We start from the raw sequence: 21,943 nt of genomic DNA on the forward strand, positions 1-21,943 counted from the left end.
GTCATATTACCGTTAAATCCCAAATCAAAGCCATCCATATTATTGATAATGGGCAAATTAAGGGTGCCATGATTGCTTTACTGGTCATAAAGATTTGCTTCCCACTATGTACACACATATAAATACACGCAATGCTTACAAATATATTATTTATATTACTTGCATATATATATATATATATATATATATATATATATATATATATATATATATGCATGTGTGTGTGTGCGTGCAGACATTACATAATATATATTATACACTTAGGTCCAGAATTATGTGGACAGTGACACAATCTTCATGATTTGGGCTCTGCATGCCACCACATTGGATTTGAAATGAAACAACTGAGATGCAATTGAAGTGTAGACTTTCAGGTTTAATTCAAGGGGTTGAACAAAAGTATCCTGTGAAACATTTAGGATTTGCAACCATTTTTCTACCCAGAATCCTCATTTCAGGGGCTCAAAAGTAATTGGACAAATTAACATTACAATAAATAAAATGTTTTTTTTTTTTAATACTTTGTAGAGAATCCTTTGCAGGCAATGACTGCCTGAAGTCTGAAACCCATGGACATCACCAAACGCTGGGTTTCCTCCTTTGTGATGCTTTTTACTGCAGCTGTCTTCAGTTGTTGCTGGTTTGTGGGTCTTTCTGCCTAAATAAAATGCAGCTCGATCGGGTTGGGATCTGGTTATTGACTTGGCCATTGCAGAATATTCCACTTCTTTGCCTTAAAAAAAAACTCCTGGGTTGCTTTCGCAGTGTGTTTTGGGTCATTGTCCATCTTTCCTGTGAAGCGACGTCCAATCAACCTTGCTGCATTTGGGTGAATCTGAGCAGAAAGTATATCCCGGAACACTTCAGAATTCATCCGCCTGCTTCTGTCCTCAGTCACATCATCAATAAACACTAGTGACCCAGTTTCTTTGGCAGCCATGCATGCCTATGCCATCACACTACTTCCACCATGTTTTACAGAGGATATGGTGTGCTTTTGGATCATGAGCCGTTCCAACCCTTCTCCATACTTTCTTCCTCCCATCATTCTGGTACAGGTTGATCTTCATTTAATCTGTCCAAAAAATGCTGTTCCAGAACGGCTGGCTTCTTTACATGTTTGGCAAAGTCTAATCTGGCCTTTCTAATTTTGAGGCTGATTAATGGTTTGCACCTTCTGGTGAACCCTCTGAATTTGCTCTCATGAAGTCTTCTCTTTATGGTAGACTAAGGCGGGATTCACACGACCGGGTCGTTCCCGAGCCCGAGTGTCGGCCGGTAAAATCGGCCATTTTGCCCGGCCGGTTTGCATAAAGTTATGCATCCGTGCCGGGCCGGGCAGATCCGGACAGTGACATCAGCGGCAGCTCCTGAAGGGGAATCCCCATGTGTTCGGGGATTCCGCTTCAGGAGTTTCCCCTGATGTCACTGCCCAGATATGGACAGAGACATCAAGCGCTCTGTCCAGGAGCGGAATCCCCGAAAACACGGGGATTCCGCTCCTTCAAGGAGCTAAAGTGCGGCTAGCACATAGCAGAGCGGGGAGATACCTCCCTGCTCTGCTATAGTGGCGTCGCTGCAGTAGTAGCAGCAGCTGCTAGCGGCGCCATCGAAGGTGTCGCCGGGCCAGGGTGCTTTTAACAAGCAGGGGAAGGGAGCCAGCGCAGCGCTCCCTCCACCTGCTGTACACCCCGGCCCTGCAACATAGTGTACAGCGATGCCATTCGTCAGAATGGCATCAACTCCTCCTCACATGCACTCTGCGCTGTGAGGAGGAGATAGAGCGCAAGCGCCGGGAAACCCGGCCATCACTCGGAACACATTCCGGTGATGGCCGTGTAATACCCGGCCCCATAGACTTCTATGGGAGCCGGGCGGCCAGGTGCCCGGGCAAAGATAGAGCATGTCCTATTTTTTGACGGCCGGATTTCCCGGCCGTCAAAAAATCGGTCGTGTGAATAGCCCCATTAGGGGTCTATCATTCCTAATGCAGCCGGGTGCCGGCCGATTTATGAACGGCCGGCACCCGGCCGGGAAACCCTGCCGTGTGAATGAGGCCTTAGATACTGATAAACCTACTTCCAGGAGAGTGTTCTTCACTTGGGTAGATGTTGTGAAGCGGTTTTTCTTCACCATGGAAAAGATTCTGCGATCATCCACCATTGTTGTCTTCCGTGGACGTCCAGGTCTTTTGGAGTTCACGAGATCACCAGTGTGCTCTTTTTTTCAAGAATGTAGCAAACTGTTGATTTGGCCACTCCTAACATTTGTGCTATCTCTCTGATGAATTTCTTAATTTTTTTCAGCCTAACGATGGTCTGTTTCACTTGCATTGAGAGCTCCTTTGACCTCATTTTGTGGGTTCACAGCAACAGATTTCAAATGCAAATGCCACACCTGGAGTAAACTCCAGACCTTTACCTTCTTAATTGATGGATTAACGAGGGAATAGCCCATTAAATAGCTTTTGAGATAATTGTCCAATTATCTTTGGTCCCTTGAAAAAAGAGGCAGCTACATATTAAAGAGCTGTAATTCCTAAACCCTTTCTCAAATTAGGATGTGAATACCCTCAAATTAAGGCCGGATTCACATGAGTGTGTGCGTTTTGCGCGCGCAAAAAAAGCGGCGTTTTGCGAGCGCAAAAGGTACATAACAGCTCCGTGTGTCATCACCATATGATGCGCAGCTGTGTGATTTTCGCGCAGCCGGCATCATTATGACACTGTTAGTATGTTTGTAAACAGAAAAGCACGTGGTGTTTTTCTGTTTTCATTCATCGTTTTTACTCCTGTTGCGCGAATCACGCGCGTCACATGGAAGTGCTTCCGTGTGCTGCGCGTGATTTTCACACACCCATTGACTTCAATGGGTGCGTGATGCGCGTACAACGCACAAATATAGGATATGTAGTGAGTTTTACGCAGCGAACACACGGTGCGTGAAACTCATGGACAGTCTGCACAGCCCCATAGACTAACATAGGTCCGTGCGAGGCACGTGAAAATCACGCGCGTTGCATGGATGTATTACACGTTCGTCTAAATAAGCCCTAAAGCTGAGAGTCTGCACTTTAAGCCCATATTGATCATATAACTGTATATTCAATATGTTTTGGTAAACAGCTAAAATGCCAAAACTTGTGTCACTGTCCAAATAATTCTGGAACTAACGGTATATACACTGCCACTACACAAACATGTTGCGTGTATATATATGTAACCATTATATAGATCCATAGACGTATACAGTACATAAATAAATTTCCGTAACATGCACACACTTGCTAAATACATCATATACACAATCATTACATAATGTATATGTGTATGTATATATATATATATATATATATATATATTATACACACACAGTACATACTGTGTGTGTGTGTGTGTGTGTGTGTGTGTATATATATATATATATATATATATATAAAATATAGTTAATATTTTAATTGATACCACAATAAATAACACATTTTAAGGGTAGGAACACACACAGCGTGTTCAGGGCGGATACGCTGCGTCAAGCTGCATAGCATATCCGCCCTGAACACTGCAGGGAATCTAGTCCGAAAAATCGCACCATATTGTGGTGCGTTTTTCCAGTGAAATTTCCGCTGCGTAAGGCAGCTCCGGAAAAAATAAAAAAACGTTTATACTTACCCCCTCCCTCCTGTGTGTGGTCCGGCCTCCTGGGATGAGTTTGCAGGCTATGTTTTTCACGTCCGAGTTGCACCCGTGCGGGTCCCGTTTTCACGCATCTCCATAGACTTGACTATCGAGGGATCCGTAAAAACGGAAGAGAATAGGACATGTTCTATTAATTACGGACCCTTCACACGGTCCGTTGAAACAATGGCCATGTGAACGGCCCCATTGAAATACATGCGTCCGTGTGACGGCAATTGTTTTAATGGCCGTCACACGGACTTATTCTACGTTCGTCTTAATGAGCCGTTACACTGAGTAAAAAAGCTCACCCCACAATTGGAGGCCAGCAATAAAAACAAAAAGGCGCAGTCCAGCAATACGGGTATCGGTAATTACTGATTTTTTAACTACATATGGTCTCATCATGCTGGGTACAATATGAAAATGTGTTTTTGCTATTTTCTTTTTTGGGGGGATCTCGGAAAACCCCTTTAAATAAACAGTGCTATCTAATGTCCCTCAACCACCCACTTTGGCTGTGCTTGCAGTTAATGTTACAATGGTCAGGGGATGTTTAATTCCATGGTAGTTTCGAACCTACAGAAAAATGTGAAGACCTTTTTGAGTGGGTTGAGCATTTTGTGCAAGCCCGGCCCACTGCTTAGGAATGGACATGCTGGGTAGCCCTGCTGTTGTCTGGATTCTGTGGCTCATGTTGCTTCTCAGCAAAGCAGAAAAGCGCATCCAAAATCTACCTTCCTCTCCCCGAGCACACACTGGTTCAGGTTTTGGTCAGGGTTTTTTATTATGTCTTTTTTTAAGCCAAAACCAGGCGAGAAAAAGTATAAAGGTCAGATACTACTTCTCGTATTTTAAACCACTCAAAGTTTTGGCTTCAAAATCTACAGAAAAAAACCTGAACAAAACCTGCACATGTGAATACAGGCTAAAAGAAAACACGTAGTTAACTGCCCACAGGTGACCATGTATAAATAATTCTCTCTCTGAAGGCAAGGTCCCCACTTGCGGACAGCATATTTTAACTTTATTACAATCTACCCATTGGCATCATAACAGATGTATAAACCATTTTCAAGTACACAAATGTGGCGTTGTTTGACATCTTTCATACATTAGAACACATTAATCTGTGCAATTTTTTTTATCCCTCCTTATGTGTATTAGGCCGGGTCTACACGTATCGGCTTTGCGGCGGATTTGCGGCATGAATTCCGCAGTGGATTTTGGCTGGACGTACTGTAGCCTCAGGCCGGATTCACACGAGCGTGTGCGTTCTGCGCACGCAAAAAACGCTGCATTTTGCGTGCGCAAAAGGCACTTAACAGCTTCGTGTGTCAGCCCTGTATGAAGCGCGGCTGCGTGATTTTCGCGCAGCCGCCATGATTATGACACTACGTTTGGATGTTTGTAAAACGAAAAGCACGTGGTGCTTTTCTGTTTACATTCATAGTTTTACTGCTGTTGCGCGAATCACGAGCGTCCCACGGAAGTGCTTCCGTATGGTGCGCGTGATTTTCACGCACCCATTGACTTCAATGGGTGCGTGATGCGCGAAATAAGCACAAAGAACAGACATGTCGTGAGTTTTACGCAGCGGACTCACGCTGCATAAAAATCACGAACGGTCTGCACGGCCCCATAGACTAATATAGGTCCGTGCGACGCGCGTGAAAATCACGTGCGTTGCACGGACGTATAGCACGTTTGTCTGAATAAGCCCTAATTCAAAGAATATGATCTGTGTGATTATCTCAGTGTGGAAAGGCTTCGTTCAAATCTGCGTCGGAGTCTCCATTAGGGTATGTTCACACGGCCTATTTACGGACGTAATTCGGGCTTTTTGGCCCCGAATTACGTCTGAAAATAGCGCCTCAATAGCGCTGACAAACATCTGCCCATTGAAAGCAATGGGCAGACGTTTGTCTGTTCACACGAGGCGTATATTTACGCGCCGCTGTCAAATGACGGCGCGTAACTAGACGCCCGCGTCAAAGAAGTGACCTGTCACTTCTTTGGCCGTAATTGGAGCCGCTATTCATTGACTCCAATGAATAGCAGCGCTAATTACGGCCGTAATTGACGCGGCGTTCAAGCGCCTGCACATGCCGGTACGGCTGAAATTACGGGGATGTTTTCAGGCTGAAACATCCCCGTAATTTCAGCCGTTACGGACCCCCGCCGTGTGAACATACCCTTAGGATACTCCATATCAAATCTGGTCAAAAATGCCGGACTAAATAGCAGACACATGACGGAAACCCGATTGAACCCATTAAGTTCAATGGGTTATGTCAGGCGCCGTTGATGTCCATCATGCAATGGATCCGGCGCTTCCGGTATTTTTGTTGATCTGATCCTATGACGGACCAGGGCACTGGAAACACAGAACTCAGATGTGAACAAAGCCTTAGTTTGCTACCTGCAAGCACAAAAGTTACATAAGTGGCTAGAGTTTATATATAATAGACGTTAAAGGGGTTGTCCACGACCAGACAAGTGACGACCTATCCACCGGATAGCTCATCAGTATATGATTGGTGCGTGTTCGACACCCAGACCCCGCAAAGATCAGCTCCTCCAGACGCCAGAGGTTTTGAATGATATGCAGTAATTAGAGCCGGAATTAGATGGCTCCGACAACTGCGCAGTGGCCGTTTTACAGAACTGCAGCTCTGCTCCTATTCACTTGAATAGACATATCAAAACAGCTGATAGCAGTGATCAGCTGTTTTGATACAGCTGCTCTGCGACGTCCCCCCTTCCCTACATCGTAGATGCACATGCCCCGCCTGCCCCCCCCCTAGCTTCACCCTTGTCTGCCCCAATCATATACTGATGACCTATCCGGTGAATAGGTCATCAGTTGTCTGGTCGTGGACAACCCCTTTAATTGAAATTTCCTATTGACATATCTGTAAGTAACATTTGTATAAACTTCACATTCACGTCAGACCAAGAGATGAGAACTGATCACTTTTGTAGGAAGTTCTCCTGTGCAAACCATAGGGAGCAGAGGTTGCAGTCGCACCTGGGCCCTGGAGCCTGAATAGGCCCAAATGAAAAGACCAATACTGTAAGGGTATGTTCACACGCTTAGCAAAAATGTCTGAAAATACGGAGCTGTTTTCAAGGGAAAACAGCTCCTGATTTTCAGACGTTTTTTTAAGAACTCGCATTTTTCGCGGCGTTTTCGCAATGGGCATATGTTTGTCGACGTATTGGAGCCGTCTTTTCAGGCGTAATTCGAGGCGTAAAACGCCTCCATTACGTCTGAAAAGAGGTCGTGATGCTTGATCGTTTGGGGGCCCTAATACAGAGTTTGCACTGGGGCCCAAAAGCTTCAAGTTACGCCTCTGTGACTGACACATAGTGCTTCTTCTCTGTAAAAAAAGAGGTTCTTCAGCAGCTGTTGAGTGTATTATATAATGGCCTTGTGACTTAGAACATTCTTATAACTTACAGTAAGTGGTACTTTATCCTGTATAGCTATTAATTATTGCTTATATACAGTATCACATATTCCATACACAGGTCAAAATTAATCGAATAAATCCCTGTCCCTAGTGAGGCCCACAATGTAATTCACTATCTCACATATGTACAAGGGACAATATTATAGGACATCAAATAACATCAGTATTTTTTTAGAGCATGGGAGGCAACCTACAAATTATAAATTCCATGTAGATGTGCCCTTGGTCAGATTTAAAACAGAATTTTAGAGCTGTAAAGCAATAATCTTAACCACTTAGCACATATTCTTTCATATCCTCTAAGCGACACTCCAGTTTTAGCTAAAATATTTATGTTTGCTGAGGAATCCAGAGTTTATTTACTTGGTGCCCTCCATTTAGTGGTTTGTGCCCCAGTTCCAGGGCCCCCTCTTTTTTTTTTTTGCAATAAAGATTTTTATAGGGTTGCAATTTTTATGATAACATACCAATAAACGGGTATAAAAAAGTCAAAGGTGAGCGTGCTAAAAATTGCGCTACCAGTACGTCACAGTAAAAATAGGAAACTGTTACGTAGAAGACAGTCTTTTAAAGTTTGTGAGAGACAATAATCCTGGGCCCTCTCTTTAGTTATCCAAGATGGCCACAGTGCTTTTCAGACCACCCGATGTACACTGTGCTTTAGTAGTCTGAGACATTCTACCCTGCTATCATGTGAGCAGCGCTAGCCAATCGGGTATCGGCAGGGCCGTATTTTCCACCAGGCACTGGGTGTAGTACCAAAGGCATCCAGCAGGAACATGTGAACATGTCAGGTCACTCACAGGGCAGGGGGAGTGCTTCACCAGCGCTCCTCAGACTGTAATACACACTCAGTTATTGGATTTGCCAGAGCTGCTCACGTGAGCAGCTGTGGCCAATCAGAACAGTGGGCATGTCTTAGACTCATAGTCTAAGAAGCGCTGTGGGGAACAGACGGAAGAGCAGGTCGCCGCACCAGGTCCAGGGCAGGTATGTATAAATCATATATGGTCATGTTCCACTGCAGTGGTTCCCAACCGGGGTGCCGTGACACTCCTCAACCACTGCCAGGCCGTGCTTTCTCTCCTCGTCAAGCGCGTAGTGCATATGAGGAGGAGGGGGGGATTTTTTGCAGCCCCCTTGTAGATAGCACCACCGTAGCTCCCTGATGGAGCGGAATCCCCCTGTGGCCGGGGATTCCGCCCCTGGACGGAGCGCTTGATATCTCTGTCCATATATAGACAGTTACATCATGGGCAACTCCTGAAGCGGAATCCCCGTCCACATCGCTGCTGGCGTGGTGGCCAGTGATTCGGCTCCAGGAGATGCCCCTGGCGTCACTGTTCATAAATGGACCGAGACGTCAGGGGCTTCGGAATCGCCGGTAACAGCATTGGCAACGCTGTTGATGGGAATTACGCTTCAGAAGTTGCCCTTGATGTCACTGTCCATATATGGATAGAGACATCAAGCGCTCCGTCCAGGAGTGAAAACCCCGGCCACAGGGGGATTCCAGTCCTTCAGGGAGCTACATTGGCACTATGTAGGGTGGGGTTGCTATCTACAAGGGGGCTGTGTGGCACGACCTACAAGGAGGCATCTGTAAATGGGGGTTGATGTTACTGTGAGTGGGGGGGCTAATGGTCATTTTACTGTGAGTGGGGGGCTGATGGTCTTTAAGTGTTTTCCACCTCTGACCTCTAATTAAAATTAATAGGTGGCAGAAAATACCTGCGGTGCTCGTTTGGAGTGCATTTTTGCAAAAAAACTCAAAGAAAAATGTCAAATAACTTTGTTAATTCAAAATCTGCCTCATAATTCCAGATATCAATGCGAGGCAGAGGTTTTTTTTCCCGCCATGAGCGGAAAAAACGCTTGCAGGAAAGAAAAGTGTCATGCCCTTTCTTCAAGCGTTTCTGTCTCTGACCACTTTTGGCAGAGAAAGTGGTGTTTTTTGCCCTTGGTACACAATGGCCGCGGCCGAAAAAAAATGCAGCAGAGAGAGTGCAGGCAGGTCAAAATCTGCCTCAAAATGGAATTTTGAGGCAGATTTTTCTGTGCGCATAAACCCGTGTGAACCCTTAGGCTATGTTCACACGGGGTATTTTGCCGAGTTTTTTGACGCGGAAACCGCGTCGCAAAACTCGGCAAAAACGGCCCGAGAACGCCTCCCATTGATTTCAATGGGAGGCGTCGGCGTCTTTTTCCCGCGAGCAGTAAAACTGCCTCGCGGGAAAAAGAAGCGACATGCCCTATCTTCGGGCGCTTCCGCCTCTGACCTCCCATTGACTTCAATGGGAGGCAGAGAAAGCGTATTTCTCGCTGTTTTATGCCCGCGGCGCTCAATGGCCGCGGGCGAAAAACGGCGCGATAATCGCCGCGAAAATCGGCGTGCAGGGAGAGGAATATCTGCCTCAAAGTTCCAAACGGAATTTTGAGGCAGATTATCCTCCCCCAAAATACTCCGTGTGAACATAGCCTTATAATGGTTTTGCTTTTTTTAGTGATTAGTGTTACTCTTTTTGTGTGTGTGTGTGTGTGTGTGTGTGTTTTTTAAAGGTTTGGTTGGACTATGTCGGATTCGAGGACTTAGATGACGGCATTTTTTTTTTTCCAATAAATTGGTTAACGAGGGTTGTGTAGGGGGGGTTTATTTCAAGAAAATATTTTTTCTGTGTGTCTGTGTTTTTTTAAAACGTTATTACTACTGCCTTAGTAATGGCGGCTGCCTGATAGACCGTGTCCAATCTTAAGGCGGGGCAGTGTTAGCCGGTGAAGAGGCTAACACTGACCCCCTGTTCTTACCCCGGTACCCACCTAGACCAGCAGGGCCGGGAAGCGCTGGGTACAATCCAGTACCCAACCATCCAAATCTCATCCATGACCCACCGAAAAAACGTTTATAAATTGACCTGCAGTGTGTTTTTTTAAATCCCCAAGCATGTCAATTTATGCTGCGGGATTGCTGGTTTTCTGTTTCCCCTTTGAATTCATTGGGACGTAAAACCTGCAATAATTAGCACGTTGCGATTTTTGTGGCGGAAAAGCTGCGTTATTGTTGGCGTCAGTACTAAAAGTGCCAAGGGCAGTACCAACTCCAAATACGGCCCTGGGTATCGGTGGAGCGTCTCGGACTACCTTGCACAGTGTTCATCAGGTAGTCTGAAATGCCCTGTGGCCATCTTGGATGAAAAAATATGGGGCCCGGGGATCGGTCTAACAACTTGCTAAAACGGAGGGCACAGGGAACTAAACTCTGCATTCCCCAGCAACATAAAATGTTTAGCTAAAATCGGAGTGTCGCTTTTTATCCCAGGTCTGAATTTGTAAAAGAACCAAACAAGGTCTTTATTTAAATATTTATCTGCAGTATATATTGCAAATAAATACATAAGACTGATTTACTAAAATTTTCGGCCACTTTTTGGTACAACCTGGCATTGTTCAGTAACTGTTCCATATCCTAACTAGAAGCAAACTACACTGGCAAAATAGGGGAGATGTATCAAAACTGGTGCAAAGGAAAAGTGGCGTAGTTGCCCATGGCAACCAATCAGGTTGCTGCTTTTATTTTCCAAAAGGCCTCTGAAAAATGTGAGGTGGAATCTAGTTGGTTGCCATGGGCAACTACTCACCTTCTCCTTTGCACCGGTTTTGATATATCTCCTCAAATATGTACAGTACTTAATTTACTTTATCTTAAATTGACATATTTAATTACACATCTGCTGCACTTTATCTCAGGTATCATCTGCCAATGTCATTTTAGAATCCAAATATTTTCTTTTATTTTTGTGCCAGTGTAGTTACTAAAGATAACACGTTAAACTAAAGCTTCATTAAGCAAATCGTATACATTGCTTACCTAGTACATGACATGAGTCAGCATCAATGCTATTTGCCAGGAGCTCCGCCAACGTGTTAAGCAAGCCCCAGCTGGCCTCACCTGCGTTACAAAATTAGGTCTTATCTGCAGAACAAGTCTGCTAGATGAGTGGAAAGCAGAACGCCTCATACCTCTCCTTTACATTCCTCTTTGTCATATACTTCCTGATCTACATAATTCATTCCTCCTTGGCTATATTACTGTGGCCCTTAAAAAACCACACTGAATAGTGATAACTTTTGTGCTGCATTTTATGTGGTGACTGCCACGAGATGTAGATTTTATTAGTAAAGAAACAAGAACATGTTGTGTAAAATGTAATGCAGCATCATTATTAAATATATAGAATTGCACCATTATAATATCTTTTTTTTAAATAAAAAATGTGAGCAAAATATACAGTACTGCGCAAACGTTTTAGGCAGTTGTGGAAAAATCTGCAAAGTAAGAATGCTTTCAAAACTAGAAGTGTTAATAGTTTTTTATATCAATTAACAAAATGCAAAGTGAATGAACAGAAGAGAAATATAAATCAATTCAATATTTAGTGTGACCGCCCTTTGCCTTCAAAACAGCATCAATTCTTCTAGGTAGACTTGCACACAGTTTTTGAAGGAATTAATCAGGGAGGTTGTTCCAAACATCTTGGAGAACTAAACCACAGATCTCCTGTGGATGTAGGCTTCCTCAAATCCTTCTGTCTCTTCATGTAATCACAGACAGACTTGATGACGTTTAGATCAGGACTCTGTATCATCACTTCCAGGGCACCTTGTTCTTCTTTACGCTGAAGATAGTTCTTAACCCCTTAAAGAGGCTCTGTCACCAGATTATAAGTGCCCTATCTCCTACATAATCTGATCGGCGCTGGAATGTAGATTACAGCAGTGGTTTTTATTTTGAAAAACGATCATTTTTGAGCAAGTTAGCAATTTTAGATTTCGTTTCTTAAAGAGGCTCTGTCACCAGATTTTGCAACCCCTATCTGCTATTGCAGCAGATAGGCGCTGCAATGTAGATTACAGTAACGTTTTTATTTTTAAAAAACGAGCATTTTTGGCCAAGTTATGACCATTTTTGTAGTTATGCAAATGAGGCTTGCAAAAGTCCAAGTGGGCGTGTTTAAAAGTAAAAGTCCAAGTGGGCGTGTATTATGTGCGTACATCGGGGCGTTTTTAATACTTTTACTAGCTGGGCGTTCTGATGAGAAGTATCATCCACTTCTCTTCACAACGCCCAGCTTCTGGCAGATCACGCTGTGACGTCACTCACAGGTCCTGCATCGTGTCGGACGAGCGAGGACACATTGGCACCAGAGGCTACAGATGATTCTGCAGCAGCATCGGCGTTTGCAGGTAAGTCGATGTAGCTACTTACCTGCAAACGCTGATGCTGCTGCAGAATCAACTGTAGCCTCTGGTGCCGATGTGTCCTCGCTCGTCCGACACGATGCAGGACCTGTGAGTGACGTCACAGCGTGATCTGGCAGAAGCTGGGCGTTCTGAAGAGAAGTGGATGATACTTCTCATCAGAACGCCCAGCTAGTAAAAGTATTAAAAACGCCCCGATGTACGCACATAATACACGCCCACTTGGACTTTTACTTTTAAACACACCCACTTGGACTTTTGCAAGCCTCATTTGCATAACTACAAAAATGGTCATAACTTGGGCAAAAATGCTCGTTTTTTAAAAATAAAAACGTTACTGTAATCTACATTGCAGCGCCTATCTGCTGCAATAGCAGATAGGGGTTGCAAAATCTGGTGACAGAGCCTCTTTAATGCCCAACTGGGCGTGTTTTTACTTTTGACCAAGTGGGTGTTGTACAGAGGAATGTATGAGGCTGACCAATCAGTGACATACACTTCTCATTGTTCCAGCCCAGCATGATCCACAGCACAGTGATTTGTGTAGTGAAAGAAGCTGGGCTGGAACAATGAGAAGTGCATGACACTGATTGGTCACTGATTGGTCAGCCTCATACACTTCTTTACAACACCCACTTGGTCAAAAGTAAAAACACGCCCAGTTGGGCATTAAGAAACTAAATCTAAAATTGCTCATAACTTGCTTAAAAATGATCGTTTTTCAAAATAAAAACCACTGCTGTTATGTACATTCCAGCGCCGATCAGATTATGTAGGAGATAGAGCACTTATAATGTGGTGACAGAGCCTCTTTAATTATGACCAAATTCCCAACTCCATTTGCTGAAATGCAGCTCCAAACTTGAAGGGAACCTCCGCCTGCAGACACTTATTATTGTACTGCTCTCCAGCCCTTCGGTGGACAAACTGCCTTCTGTTACAGCTAAATATTTAAAATTTGGACTCCTTCCAGAGCACCTGCTGCCATTTTTCTGCACTCCAGGTCCTATGTTTTCATGCATAGATTACTTTTTGGCCGCGATTCTTACATGAAGACCACTTCTGGCCAGACTTCTCCGAACAGTAGATCTACTATTCCCCCTGGTTTCTGCCAGTTCTGAGCTGATGGCACTGCTGGAAATATTCTTATTTTGAAGTGAAGTAAGCATGATGTATATTTGATCTGCTGCACAAAGTTTCCTTGGCCGACCACTGCGTCAACAGTCCTCAACGTTGCCCGTTTCTTTGTGCTTCTTCAAAAGATCTTGAACATCACATCTTGAAATCCCAGTCTGCTTTGAAATGTTTGCCTGGGAGAGACCATGCTGATGCAGTGTAACGAACTTGTGTCTTGTTGCTGTGCCCAGTCTTGCCATGATGGACCTGTGTCTTCCACAACCTCACCTTTGTAGCAGAGTTTGGCTGTTCTTCACCCAGTTTTAAGCCACGTACATAGCGTTTCTGTTACAGTCAATAACTGGGTTTCAACCTACCGTGTTTCCCCGAAAGTAAGACAGTGTCTTACTTTCTTTTTATCCCCAAAATCCCCACTATGTCTTACTTTCGGGGTATGTCTTATATTGCGTTGCGTTGCTCGATTTTCTAGATAGTCACTGTTCATGGTGCTGAAAGAGTTAAACTGTTTCAGCACCATGGACAGTGACTTCCGATCCCAATAAACATGAACCTGTCAAAAAAAAAAAGAAGTTCTGACGTACCGATAACTCCCGGCGTCTTCCTCCAGTCTGACCTCCCGGGATGACGATTCAGGCCAAGTGACAGCTCCAGCCAATCACAGGCCAAGCACAGCCTGCAGCAGTCACATGGACTGGCGCGTCATCCAGGGAGGTGGGGCCCGATGTCGAGAGGCGCGTCACCAAGGACGCGTCACCAAGGCAACGGCCGGGAAGTTCTCGGTAAGTACGAACTTTTTCTTTTTTTCACGGCATTCACTGTCGAGGGTGCTGAAAGAGTTAGCTCTTTCAGCACCTTGGACAGTGACGGGCGTCGACTAGACTCATCTCTATGATGGCGGCTGCGCGAAAATCACGCAGCCGCGCATCAGAAATACCCCCGTGTTTCCCCGAAAGTAAGACATATGTCTTACTTTCGGGGTACGGCTTATATTAGCCGACCCCCCTGAAACCCCCGATACGTCTTACAATCGGGGGTGTCTTACTATCGGGGAAACACGGTACATATGAAAATGATTATCATTATCATCTGTTTGGTATAATTGATTAATCATATACCTGACTATAATCCTACAAAATCCATGACTTTGTGCAAGTGTACCTAGAAGAATTGATCCTGTTTTGAAGGCAAAGGGTAGTCACATCAAACATTGATTTTATTTAGATTTTCCTTCTATTAATTCACATTGTATTCTTTCAATTGCTAACAAAAATATTAAAACTATTTTTGAAAGCATTCTTTGCAGCACTTTTCCCACAATTGCCTAAAACGTTTGCACAGTACTGTATATAAAAATATGAAAACTTAATTCCTTTTACAGATTTTTGTTTTAGTCAATCACAAAAGGATTAGTCCATTATAAGCTACTGTAAGAGCATAGTAAACGGATTGCTAGAGTATTTGACTATACACCACTATAAAACATGGAAAATATGTCTTACAGCGTACTCGTGTTTTATAGTATATGTACATAAACTTCCAATATAGTGTATTATCCTGTATTTTATATTACAATAATAATTTATATAACCAGTGCCGCCATCAGGGTAGTGCGGGTGGTAATGCCCTCAGGGGCCCAGCCAAATTAGGGTTTGTAAAAGAAAAAGGGAACTCTAACTCCTATATACTATTAACGTCATTACAGTAGTAAAATCTGGTTTCGCCACAGATATATGCGGTATAATCCGCAGGAGGATTTGCGTATCCGGCCTTAAACTATTCATCTAAGCTGGCTAAGTTCACAACTTTTATAGCGCCCAAAATATTTCTCATACATTGCCCAGTGCCGGCCTGACAGTATGCTGCAGTGGTCTATTAATTAGCAGGCCGATGGTTAGCCTATGGTTATTCAAAGTTTGTAGCTTTCATTTATGTCATGTGCACCCAACACTTGTTTTGATAAAAAAAAAATTCCAACGTTTACATCTGTTTACAAACAGCAAATGATGGAGCTATATTTTTAGGAGTTATTAACCCCTTCCTTACACAGCCATTTTTCGGATTTTAATTTTAGTTTTTACCTCCCTAACTTCCAAAAGTCACAACTACTTTATTTTTCCATCGATATAGCTGTATGAGCGCTTGATTTTTGGAGAGTTGTAGTTTTTCATGGCACTATTTATTGTACCATATAATGTACTAAGAAACGGGAAAAAAAATTTCCACTGTTTTTTGTGCTTCGTTTTTTGACAGCGTTTAACGTGCAATTAAAACTAAATGTTAACTTTATTCTACTGGTCAATAAGATTACGGCGATACCAAATTTATATATAATGTTATATTGTAATAGTTCAGACTTTTACAGAAGCGGCGATACCAATTATGTTAATTTTTTCTTACAATGCTTTAGGGGGAAAATAGGAAAAGGTTTTTTTTTTCTTTTAATATTTTTTTGTACATAAAAAAACCCTTAGGCCTCGTGCACACTTACATCACCGTTTTCACAGCCGCTTTTGACGGGTCCGTGAACCCGTTTTAGCGGCCGTGTGATTTCCGTGTGCACTCCGTGTTTCCGTTTCCGGAAACTGATCGGCGGTAACTCTTTCAGCACCCTGGACAGTACCATGCTCGGCGCGCGGAAAATAAAATTTTAATGTAATAAAAAATTTTTTAAAAAATAAGTTCATACTTACATTCCTCCTGTCCGGCCTCCAGCGATGACGTTCAATCCATGTCGCCGCTGCAGCCAATCACAGGCTGTAGTGGCGGTCACGCACGTCAGGATGACATCAGAAGGCCGGCCTCCAGGGATGACGCTTCATCCCACGTGACCGCCTCTGCAGCCAATCACAGGCTGCAGCGGCCTCTGCAGCCAATCACAGGCTGCGGCGTCACAAAAGAAGGTCGGACTGGAGGAAGAAGAGGGACTCGTCACCAAGACAACGACCGGGTACGTATGAAATGCTTTTTATTTTATTTTTAATCAGCAGCCTCTTTTCTCTATCAGTTATTGATAGAGACAAGTGGCTGCCAATTAGTGTAATATTTTTCTAATGTTTTTCTGCCCGCCCTGCGGTTGCTAGGCAACGGCTCAGTCACACACGGATGGCACACGGATGCCTTCCGTGTGCCTTCAGTTTTTTTGACGGCCCCATTGACTTGCATGGGTATCGCGGTCACGGAATCCCGGACCAAAGTAGGACATGCTCTACTTTGGATCGGAACGGAGCAAAGGACCGTCAAAAAAACTGTAATGTGTATGGCCCCATTGAAATGAATGGGTTCAGGGTGCTATCAGTGAAAAAAAACGGATAGCACCCTGAAGGAAAAAACTGAAGTGTGCATGAGGCCTTATTTTACGGTTTTTTTTACTTGTCCCCCTAGGGGACATGAACCAGCGATCCAATACTAATGTGCTGCAGTATATTGTGTTTCTAACAGGCTTCTACTTAACAGGCTTAATAGGAGTACAAATATGGTAGACCTGGGGGCCTTCATAAGGCCCCCAGGCTGCCATGCCAACCATCAGCACCCTGCGATCGCGCCGCAGCCAAAGAGCTGTCAGAGGGGGTCACCGCTTTCTAACACCTTAGATGCCATGGTCGCTATTGACCGCAGCATCTAAATGGTTAAACGAGCAGGATTACACTCGAAAGGGATCCCTTCCATTAGGCTGAGTTCACATGTTGCGGATTTTTTCGCAGATTTTGTTGCGGTTTTGACGCAGATCTCACCCTTTTACATTGCAAAGTGTAAAATCTGCGCTGAAAATCTGCGTAAAATCTGTGAAGTGTGAACTCAGCCTTAGGGTATGTGCACACGATAACGTCAATTATGGCTGAAATTACAGAGCTGTTTTCAGGAGAAAACAGCTCCTGCATTTCAGACGTAATTGCATGTACTCGCGTTTTGCGGGGCGTCAATTACGGACATAATTTGGAGCTGTTCTTCATTGAAGTCAATGAAAAATGGCTGAAATTACGTCCCAAGAAGTGTCCTGCACTTCTTTGACGACGCTGTTATTTTACACGCCGTCTTTTGACAGCGACGCGTAAAATTACAGGTCGTCGGCACAGTACATCGGCAAACCCATTGAAATGAATGGGCAGATGTTTGCCGACGTATTGGAGCCGTGTTTTCAGGCGTAATTCGAGGCGTAAAACGCCTCGTTTACACCTGAAAATAGGTTGTGTGAACCCAGCCTAAGGGGAGATTCACACGAGCGTTGCGTTTTTGCGCGCGCAAACAACGCGGCGTTTTGCGAGCGCAAAAACCATTTGACAGCTGCGTGTGTCATGCGTGTCTGATGCGCGGCTGCGTGATTTTCGCGCAGCCGGCATCATAGAGATGAGGCTTGTCGACGCCCGTCACTGTCCAAGGTGCTGAAAGAGCTAACTCTTTCAGCACCCTCGACAGTGAATGCCGAACACAACAGCGAAAAACCTGTAAAAAAAAAAGATAAAGTTCCTACTTACCGAGAACTTCCCGGCCGTTGCCTTGGTGACGCGTCCTTGGTGACGCGTCCTTGGTGACGCGCCTCTCTCGACATCGGGCCCCACCTCCCTGGATGACGCGGCAGTCCAAGTGACCGCTGCAGCCTGTGATTGGCTGCAGCCTGTGCTTGGCCTGTGATTGGCTGGAGCTGTCACTTGAACTGAAGTGTCATCCCGGGAGGTCGGACTGCAGGAAGGAGACAGGAGTAATCGGTAAGTTAGAACTTCGTTTTTTTTACAGGTTCATGTATTTTGGGATCGCAAGTCACTGTCCATGGTGCTGAAACAGTTTAACTCTTTCAGCACCATGCACAGTGAATCTCTCCCGACGTCGCGGACCGGAAATTTTTTTGCCGGGTTCGGCCAAAACGAGTTTGGCCGAACCCGGTGAAGTTTGCCTCGGTTGTCGGGGTTCGCTCCTCGCAAAGACACTCCGTTTGGATGCTTGGAAACAGAAAAGCACGTGGTGCTTTTCTGTTTTCATTCATCCTTTTCACTGCTGTTGCGCGAATCACGCTCGTCCCACGGAAGTGCTTCCGTGTGGTGCGCGTGATTTTCACGCACCCATTGACTTCAATGGGTGCGTGATGCGCGAAATACGCAGAGTTATTGAACCTGTCGCGCTTTTTGCGCAGCAGACAAACGCTGCGCAAAAAGCACGGACTGTCTGTACTGCCCCATAGACTTGTATTGGTCCATGCGTGCCGCGTGAAAACCACGCGGCCCGCACGGACCGAATACACGCTCGTGTGAATCCCCCCTAACAGTGAAGTGTCTGCTGGAACATACAGCCGACACCCACGTTGTATGAAGCGGGCTAAGCCCGTGAGCCTGCTCGATACTTAATCTACCCGGCTATGACGTAAGTATACGCCATACATCGGGAAGGGGATAAAAACATAAGTGGAAAAGTTCAACAGCATTCAAATAGGACCTGTCGCCTCTCCTGACAAGTCTGTTTTATTAATTACTTGCATTCCCCATAAAATAAAAAATCTGGAGAATCTTTTCTTAGAACTCTGGTTTGTACCGTTCATCTGTTATTCCTCCTAGAAATGTTTGAATAAATTGACAAATGGGTGTTACAATTGGGGGATTGTAAATGGGAATGGCAACACCCAGTTGTCAATTTATTAATACATTTCCAGGAGGAAAAACAGGGGAACCAAAAGATGCTCCAGAATTGTAATTTTATGGCGAGTAAAAGCATTAACTAAAACCGATATGTCAGAAGAACTGACAGGTCCTCTTAAAGGGTCAGTTCACACGGCGGATTTTGCTTGGCGGGTCGCGCCGCAAAATCCACCGCAGAATTATTCGGCAGAAAGATCCCTCCTCCTAATTACTTCAATGGGAGGTTCAGGCGGAATCCGCTCGAAGATCGTGTAGGAAGCGTCCGGCTCCCATTGTAATTGATGTGAGGCAGAATTTTGCGGCAGAATCCGCCGTGTGAACATACCCGAAGGGTCAGTTCACATGTTGCGTAAATACTGCGGTTTTTCCCCAACTAATTCTGTTGCAGAAAAGCCGCAGCAAATACAGTAGCAGCAACGTGGATGAGATAAAAAAAATCTCATCCACACACTTCGTAAATACTGAGCGAAAAAGACGGTCAGAAATTGACCTGCGGTGCGGAATTTTATTCCGCGACATGTCAATTGTATTTGCGTAAACTCTGCTTATTTATTGCGGGTTTTCCCCATTGAACTCAATAGGGAGGTAAATCCCGCAACAAATAGCAGTTGTTGCTTTTTTTGCAGCGGGTTTACAGCGATCCCTCCACAAAAAACGCAATTCAGAAGTCTGTGTTCCTCCTTCCAGCGCGGCTTCCTTGGATGACGTTTCATCCCATGTGACCACCGCAGCCAATCACAGGCTGTAGCAGCGGTCACATGGGATGAAACGTCATCCCAAGAGGTCGGCCTGGATGACGTCTCAGGGCCGGTCCCCTGGGAGACGTTTCATCCCATGTGACCGCTGCTGCAGCCAATCACTGCTAGCTGGCCGGTAAGTGCTGCAGTTTTCCGCAGCGGACATTCCGGGTGAAAAACCGCACCACAGTTTGGTGCGCTTTTTTTGCTCAGAATTCGCTATTAAATCGACTATGCTATTCATTCTGTCAAAACAACGGAACCCTTGCACAACTGAGACAAAACGGAAACCATTGGCACAGGATCCGTCACAATTGAAATTAATGGTGATGGAAACGGAAGCCTTTGGTTCCCGTTTGTGTCAGTCAGGGCCCCGTTCCGGAAAGCTCAAACGGAACGTCGGAACAGGACCCTAGCACAGATGTGAACTAAGCCAAAGTTCACACGCTTAGCAAAAAACTTCTGAATATACAGAGCTGTTTTCAAGGGAAAACAGCTCCTGATTTTCAGCCGTTTTTTAAGCAACTCGTGTTTTTCGCAGTGTTTTTGGAGAGGTTTTTCTATAGAGTTTATGAAAAACGGCTCCAAAAACGGCTCAAGAAGTGAAGCACTTCTTTTTCACGGGCGTTTTTTTACGTGGCCGTTTTTCTACTTCCGATTCTTCGGCCCGAAAAATGGCCGAAAATAAGCCGTGTGAACATACCCTTTCAGGGTCCCCCAAGGGGAAATGACAAGACCAAAAGGATACCTTTTGTATCCAAGTATAGTGAACTTAGCCAATCAATCTCCTCCATCATCCGCAAACATTGGCCGATGCTGGGGGATGTCTGCGGAACGTCTAATTAAAGAGGCTCTGTCACCATATTAGAAGTGGCCTATATTGTACATGATGTGATCGGTGCTGTAATGTAGATTGCAGCAGTGTTTTTTATTTAGAAGAATGATCATTTTTGACTGAGTTATAACCTATATTAGCTTTATGCTAATGAGTTTCTCAATGGACAACTTAGCGTGTTTTACTATATGGCCAAGTGGGCGTTGTGGAGAGAAGTGTATGACGCTGACCAATCAGCATCATACACTTCTCTCCATTCATTTACACAGCACATCGCGATATAGCTATATCGCTATGTACAGCCACATAAACACACTAGAACGTTACTGCAGTGTCCTGACAATGAATATACATTACCTCCAGCCAGGACGTGATGTGTATTCAGAATCCTGACCACTTCTGTAGCGTCTGTGTGAGACTACAGCACAGCGAGATCTCGCTGTAAATGACATCTTACAGCATAATCTCGCGAGACGCCTGCTATGCTGTAAATCGCAGAGAAGTGCCAGGTTTCTGAATACACATCACGTCCTGACTGGAGGTAATGTATATTCACTGTCAGGACACTGCAGTAACATTATAGTGTGTTTATGTGGCTGCACATAGCGATATAGCTATATCGCTATGTGCTGTATAAATGAATGGAGAGAAGTGTATGACGCTGATTGGTCACTGATTGGTAACATAACTCCGTCAAAAATGATAGTTTTTCTAAATAAAAAAACACTGCTGTAATCTACATTACAGCTCCGATCATATTATGTACAAGAAAGGCCACTTATAATGTGGTGACAGAACCTCTTTAAGGTTCCTCCAGTGTTCTCATATCGTCGATCTCGCAACTTAGGTCATAAACTTGTTAGAGCAGATTTGGGCTCGGCACGAAAAGGATCTCAAAAACGTACCTTGCTCCCATTAAAAAGGGATGTTATCCATGTTTAACCCCTTAACGACCAAGGACGAAAATGAACGTCATGGTCGGCTGCTAGTTCCCGCACCATGACGTTCATTTTCGTCCGCATTTCAAACTGTCACTCTGTGTAAACACAGAGTGACAGACCCGCGCTGACAGTTGTCCCCGACAGCTGAGACATTAGTCTTGCCGGACAGCGGACCATCGCCGCTGATTTCGGCAGTTAACCCCTTAAGTGCGGCGACGGATTGCCGTCGCCGCATTTAAGTGGTTTGAAGCACATCAGCAGCC

Source organism: Rhinoderma darwinii, chromosome 2 (assembly GCF_050947455.1).
Source record: "Rhinoderma darwinii isolate aRhiDar2 chromosome 2, aRhiDar2.hap1, whole genome shotgun sequence".
Taxonomy (NCBI): domain Eukaryota; kingdom Metazoa; phylum Chordata; class Amphibia; order Anura; family Rhinodermatidae; genus Rhinoderma; species Rhinoderma darwinii.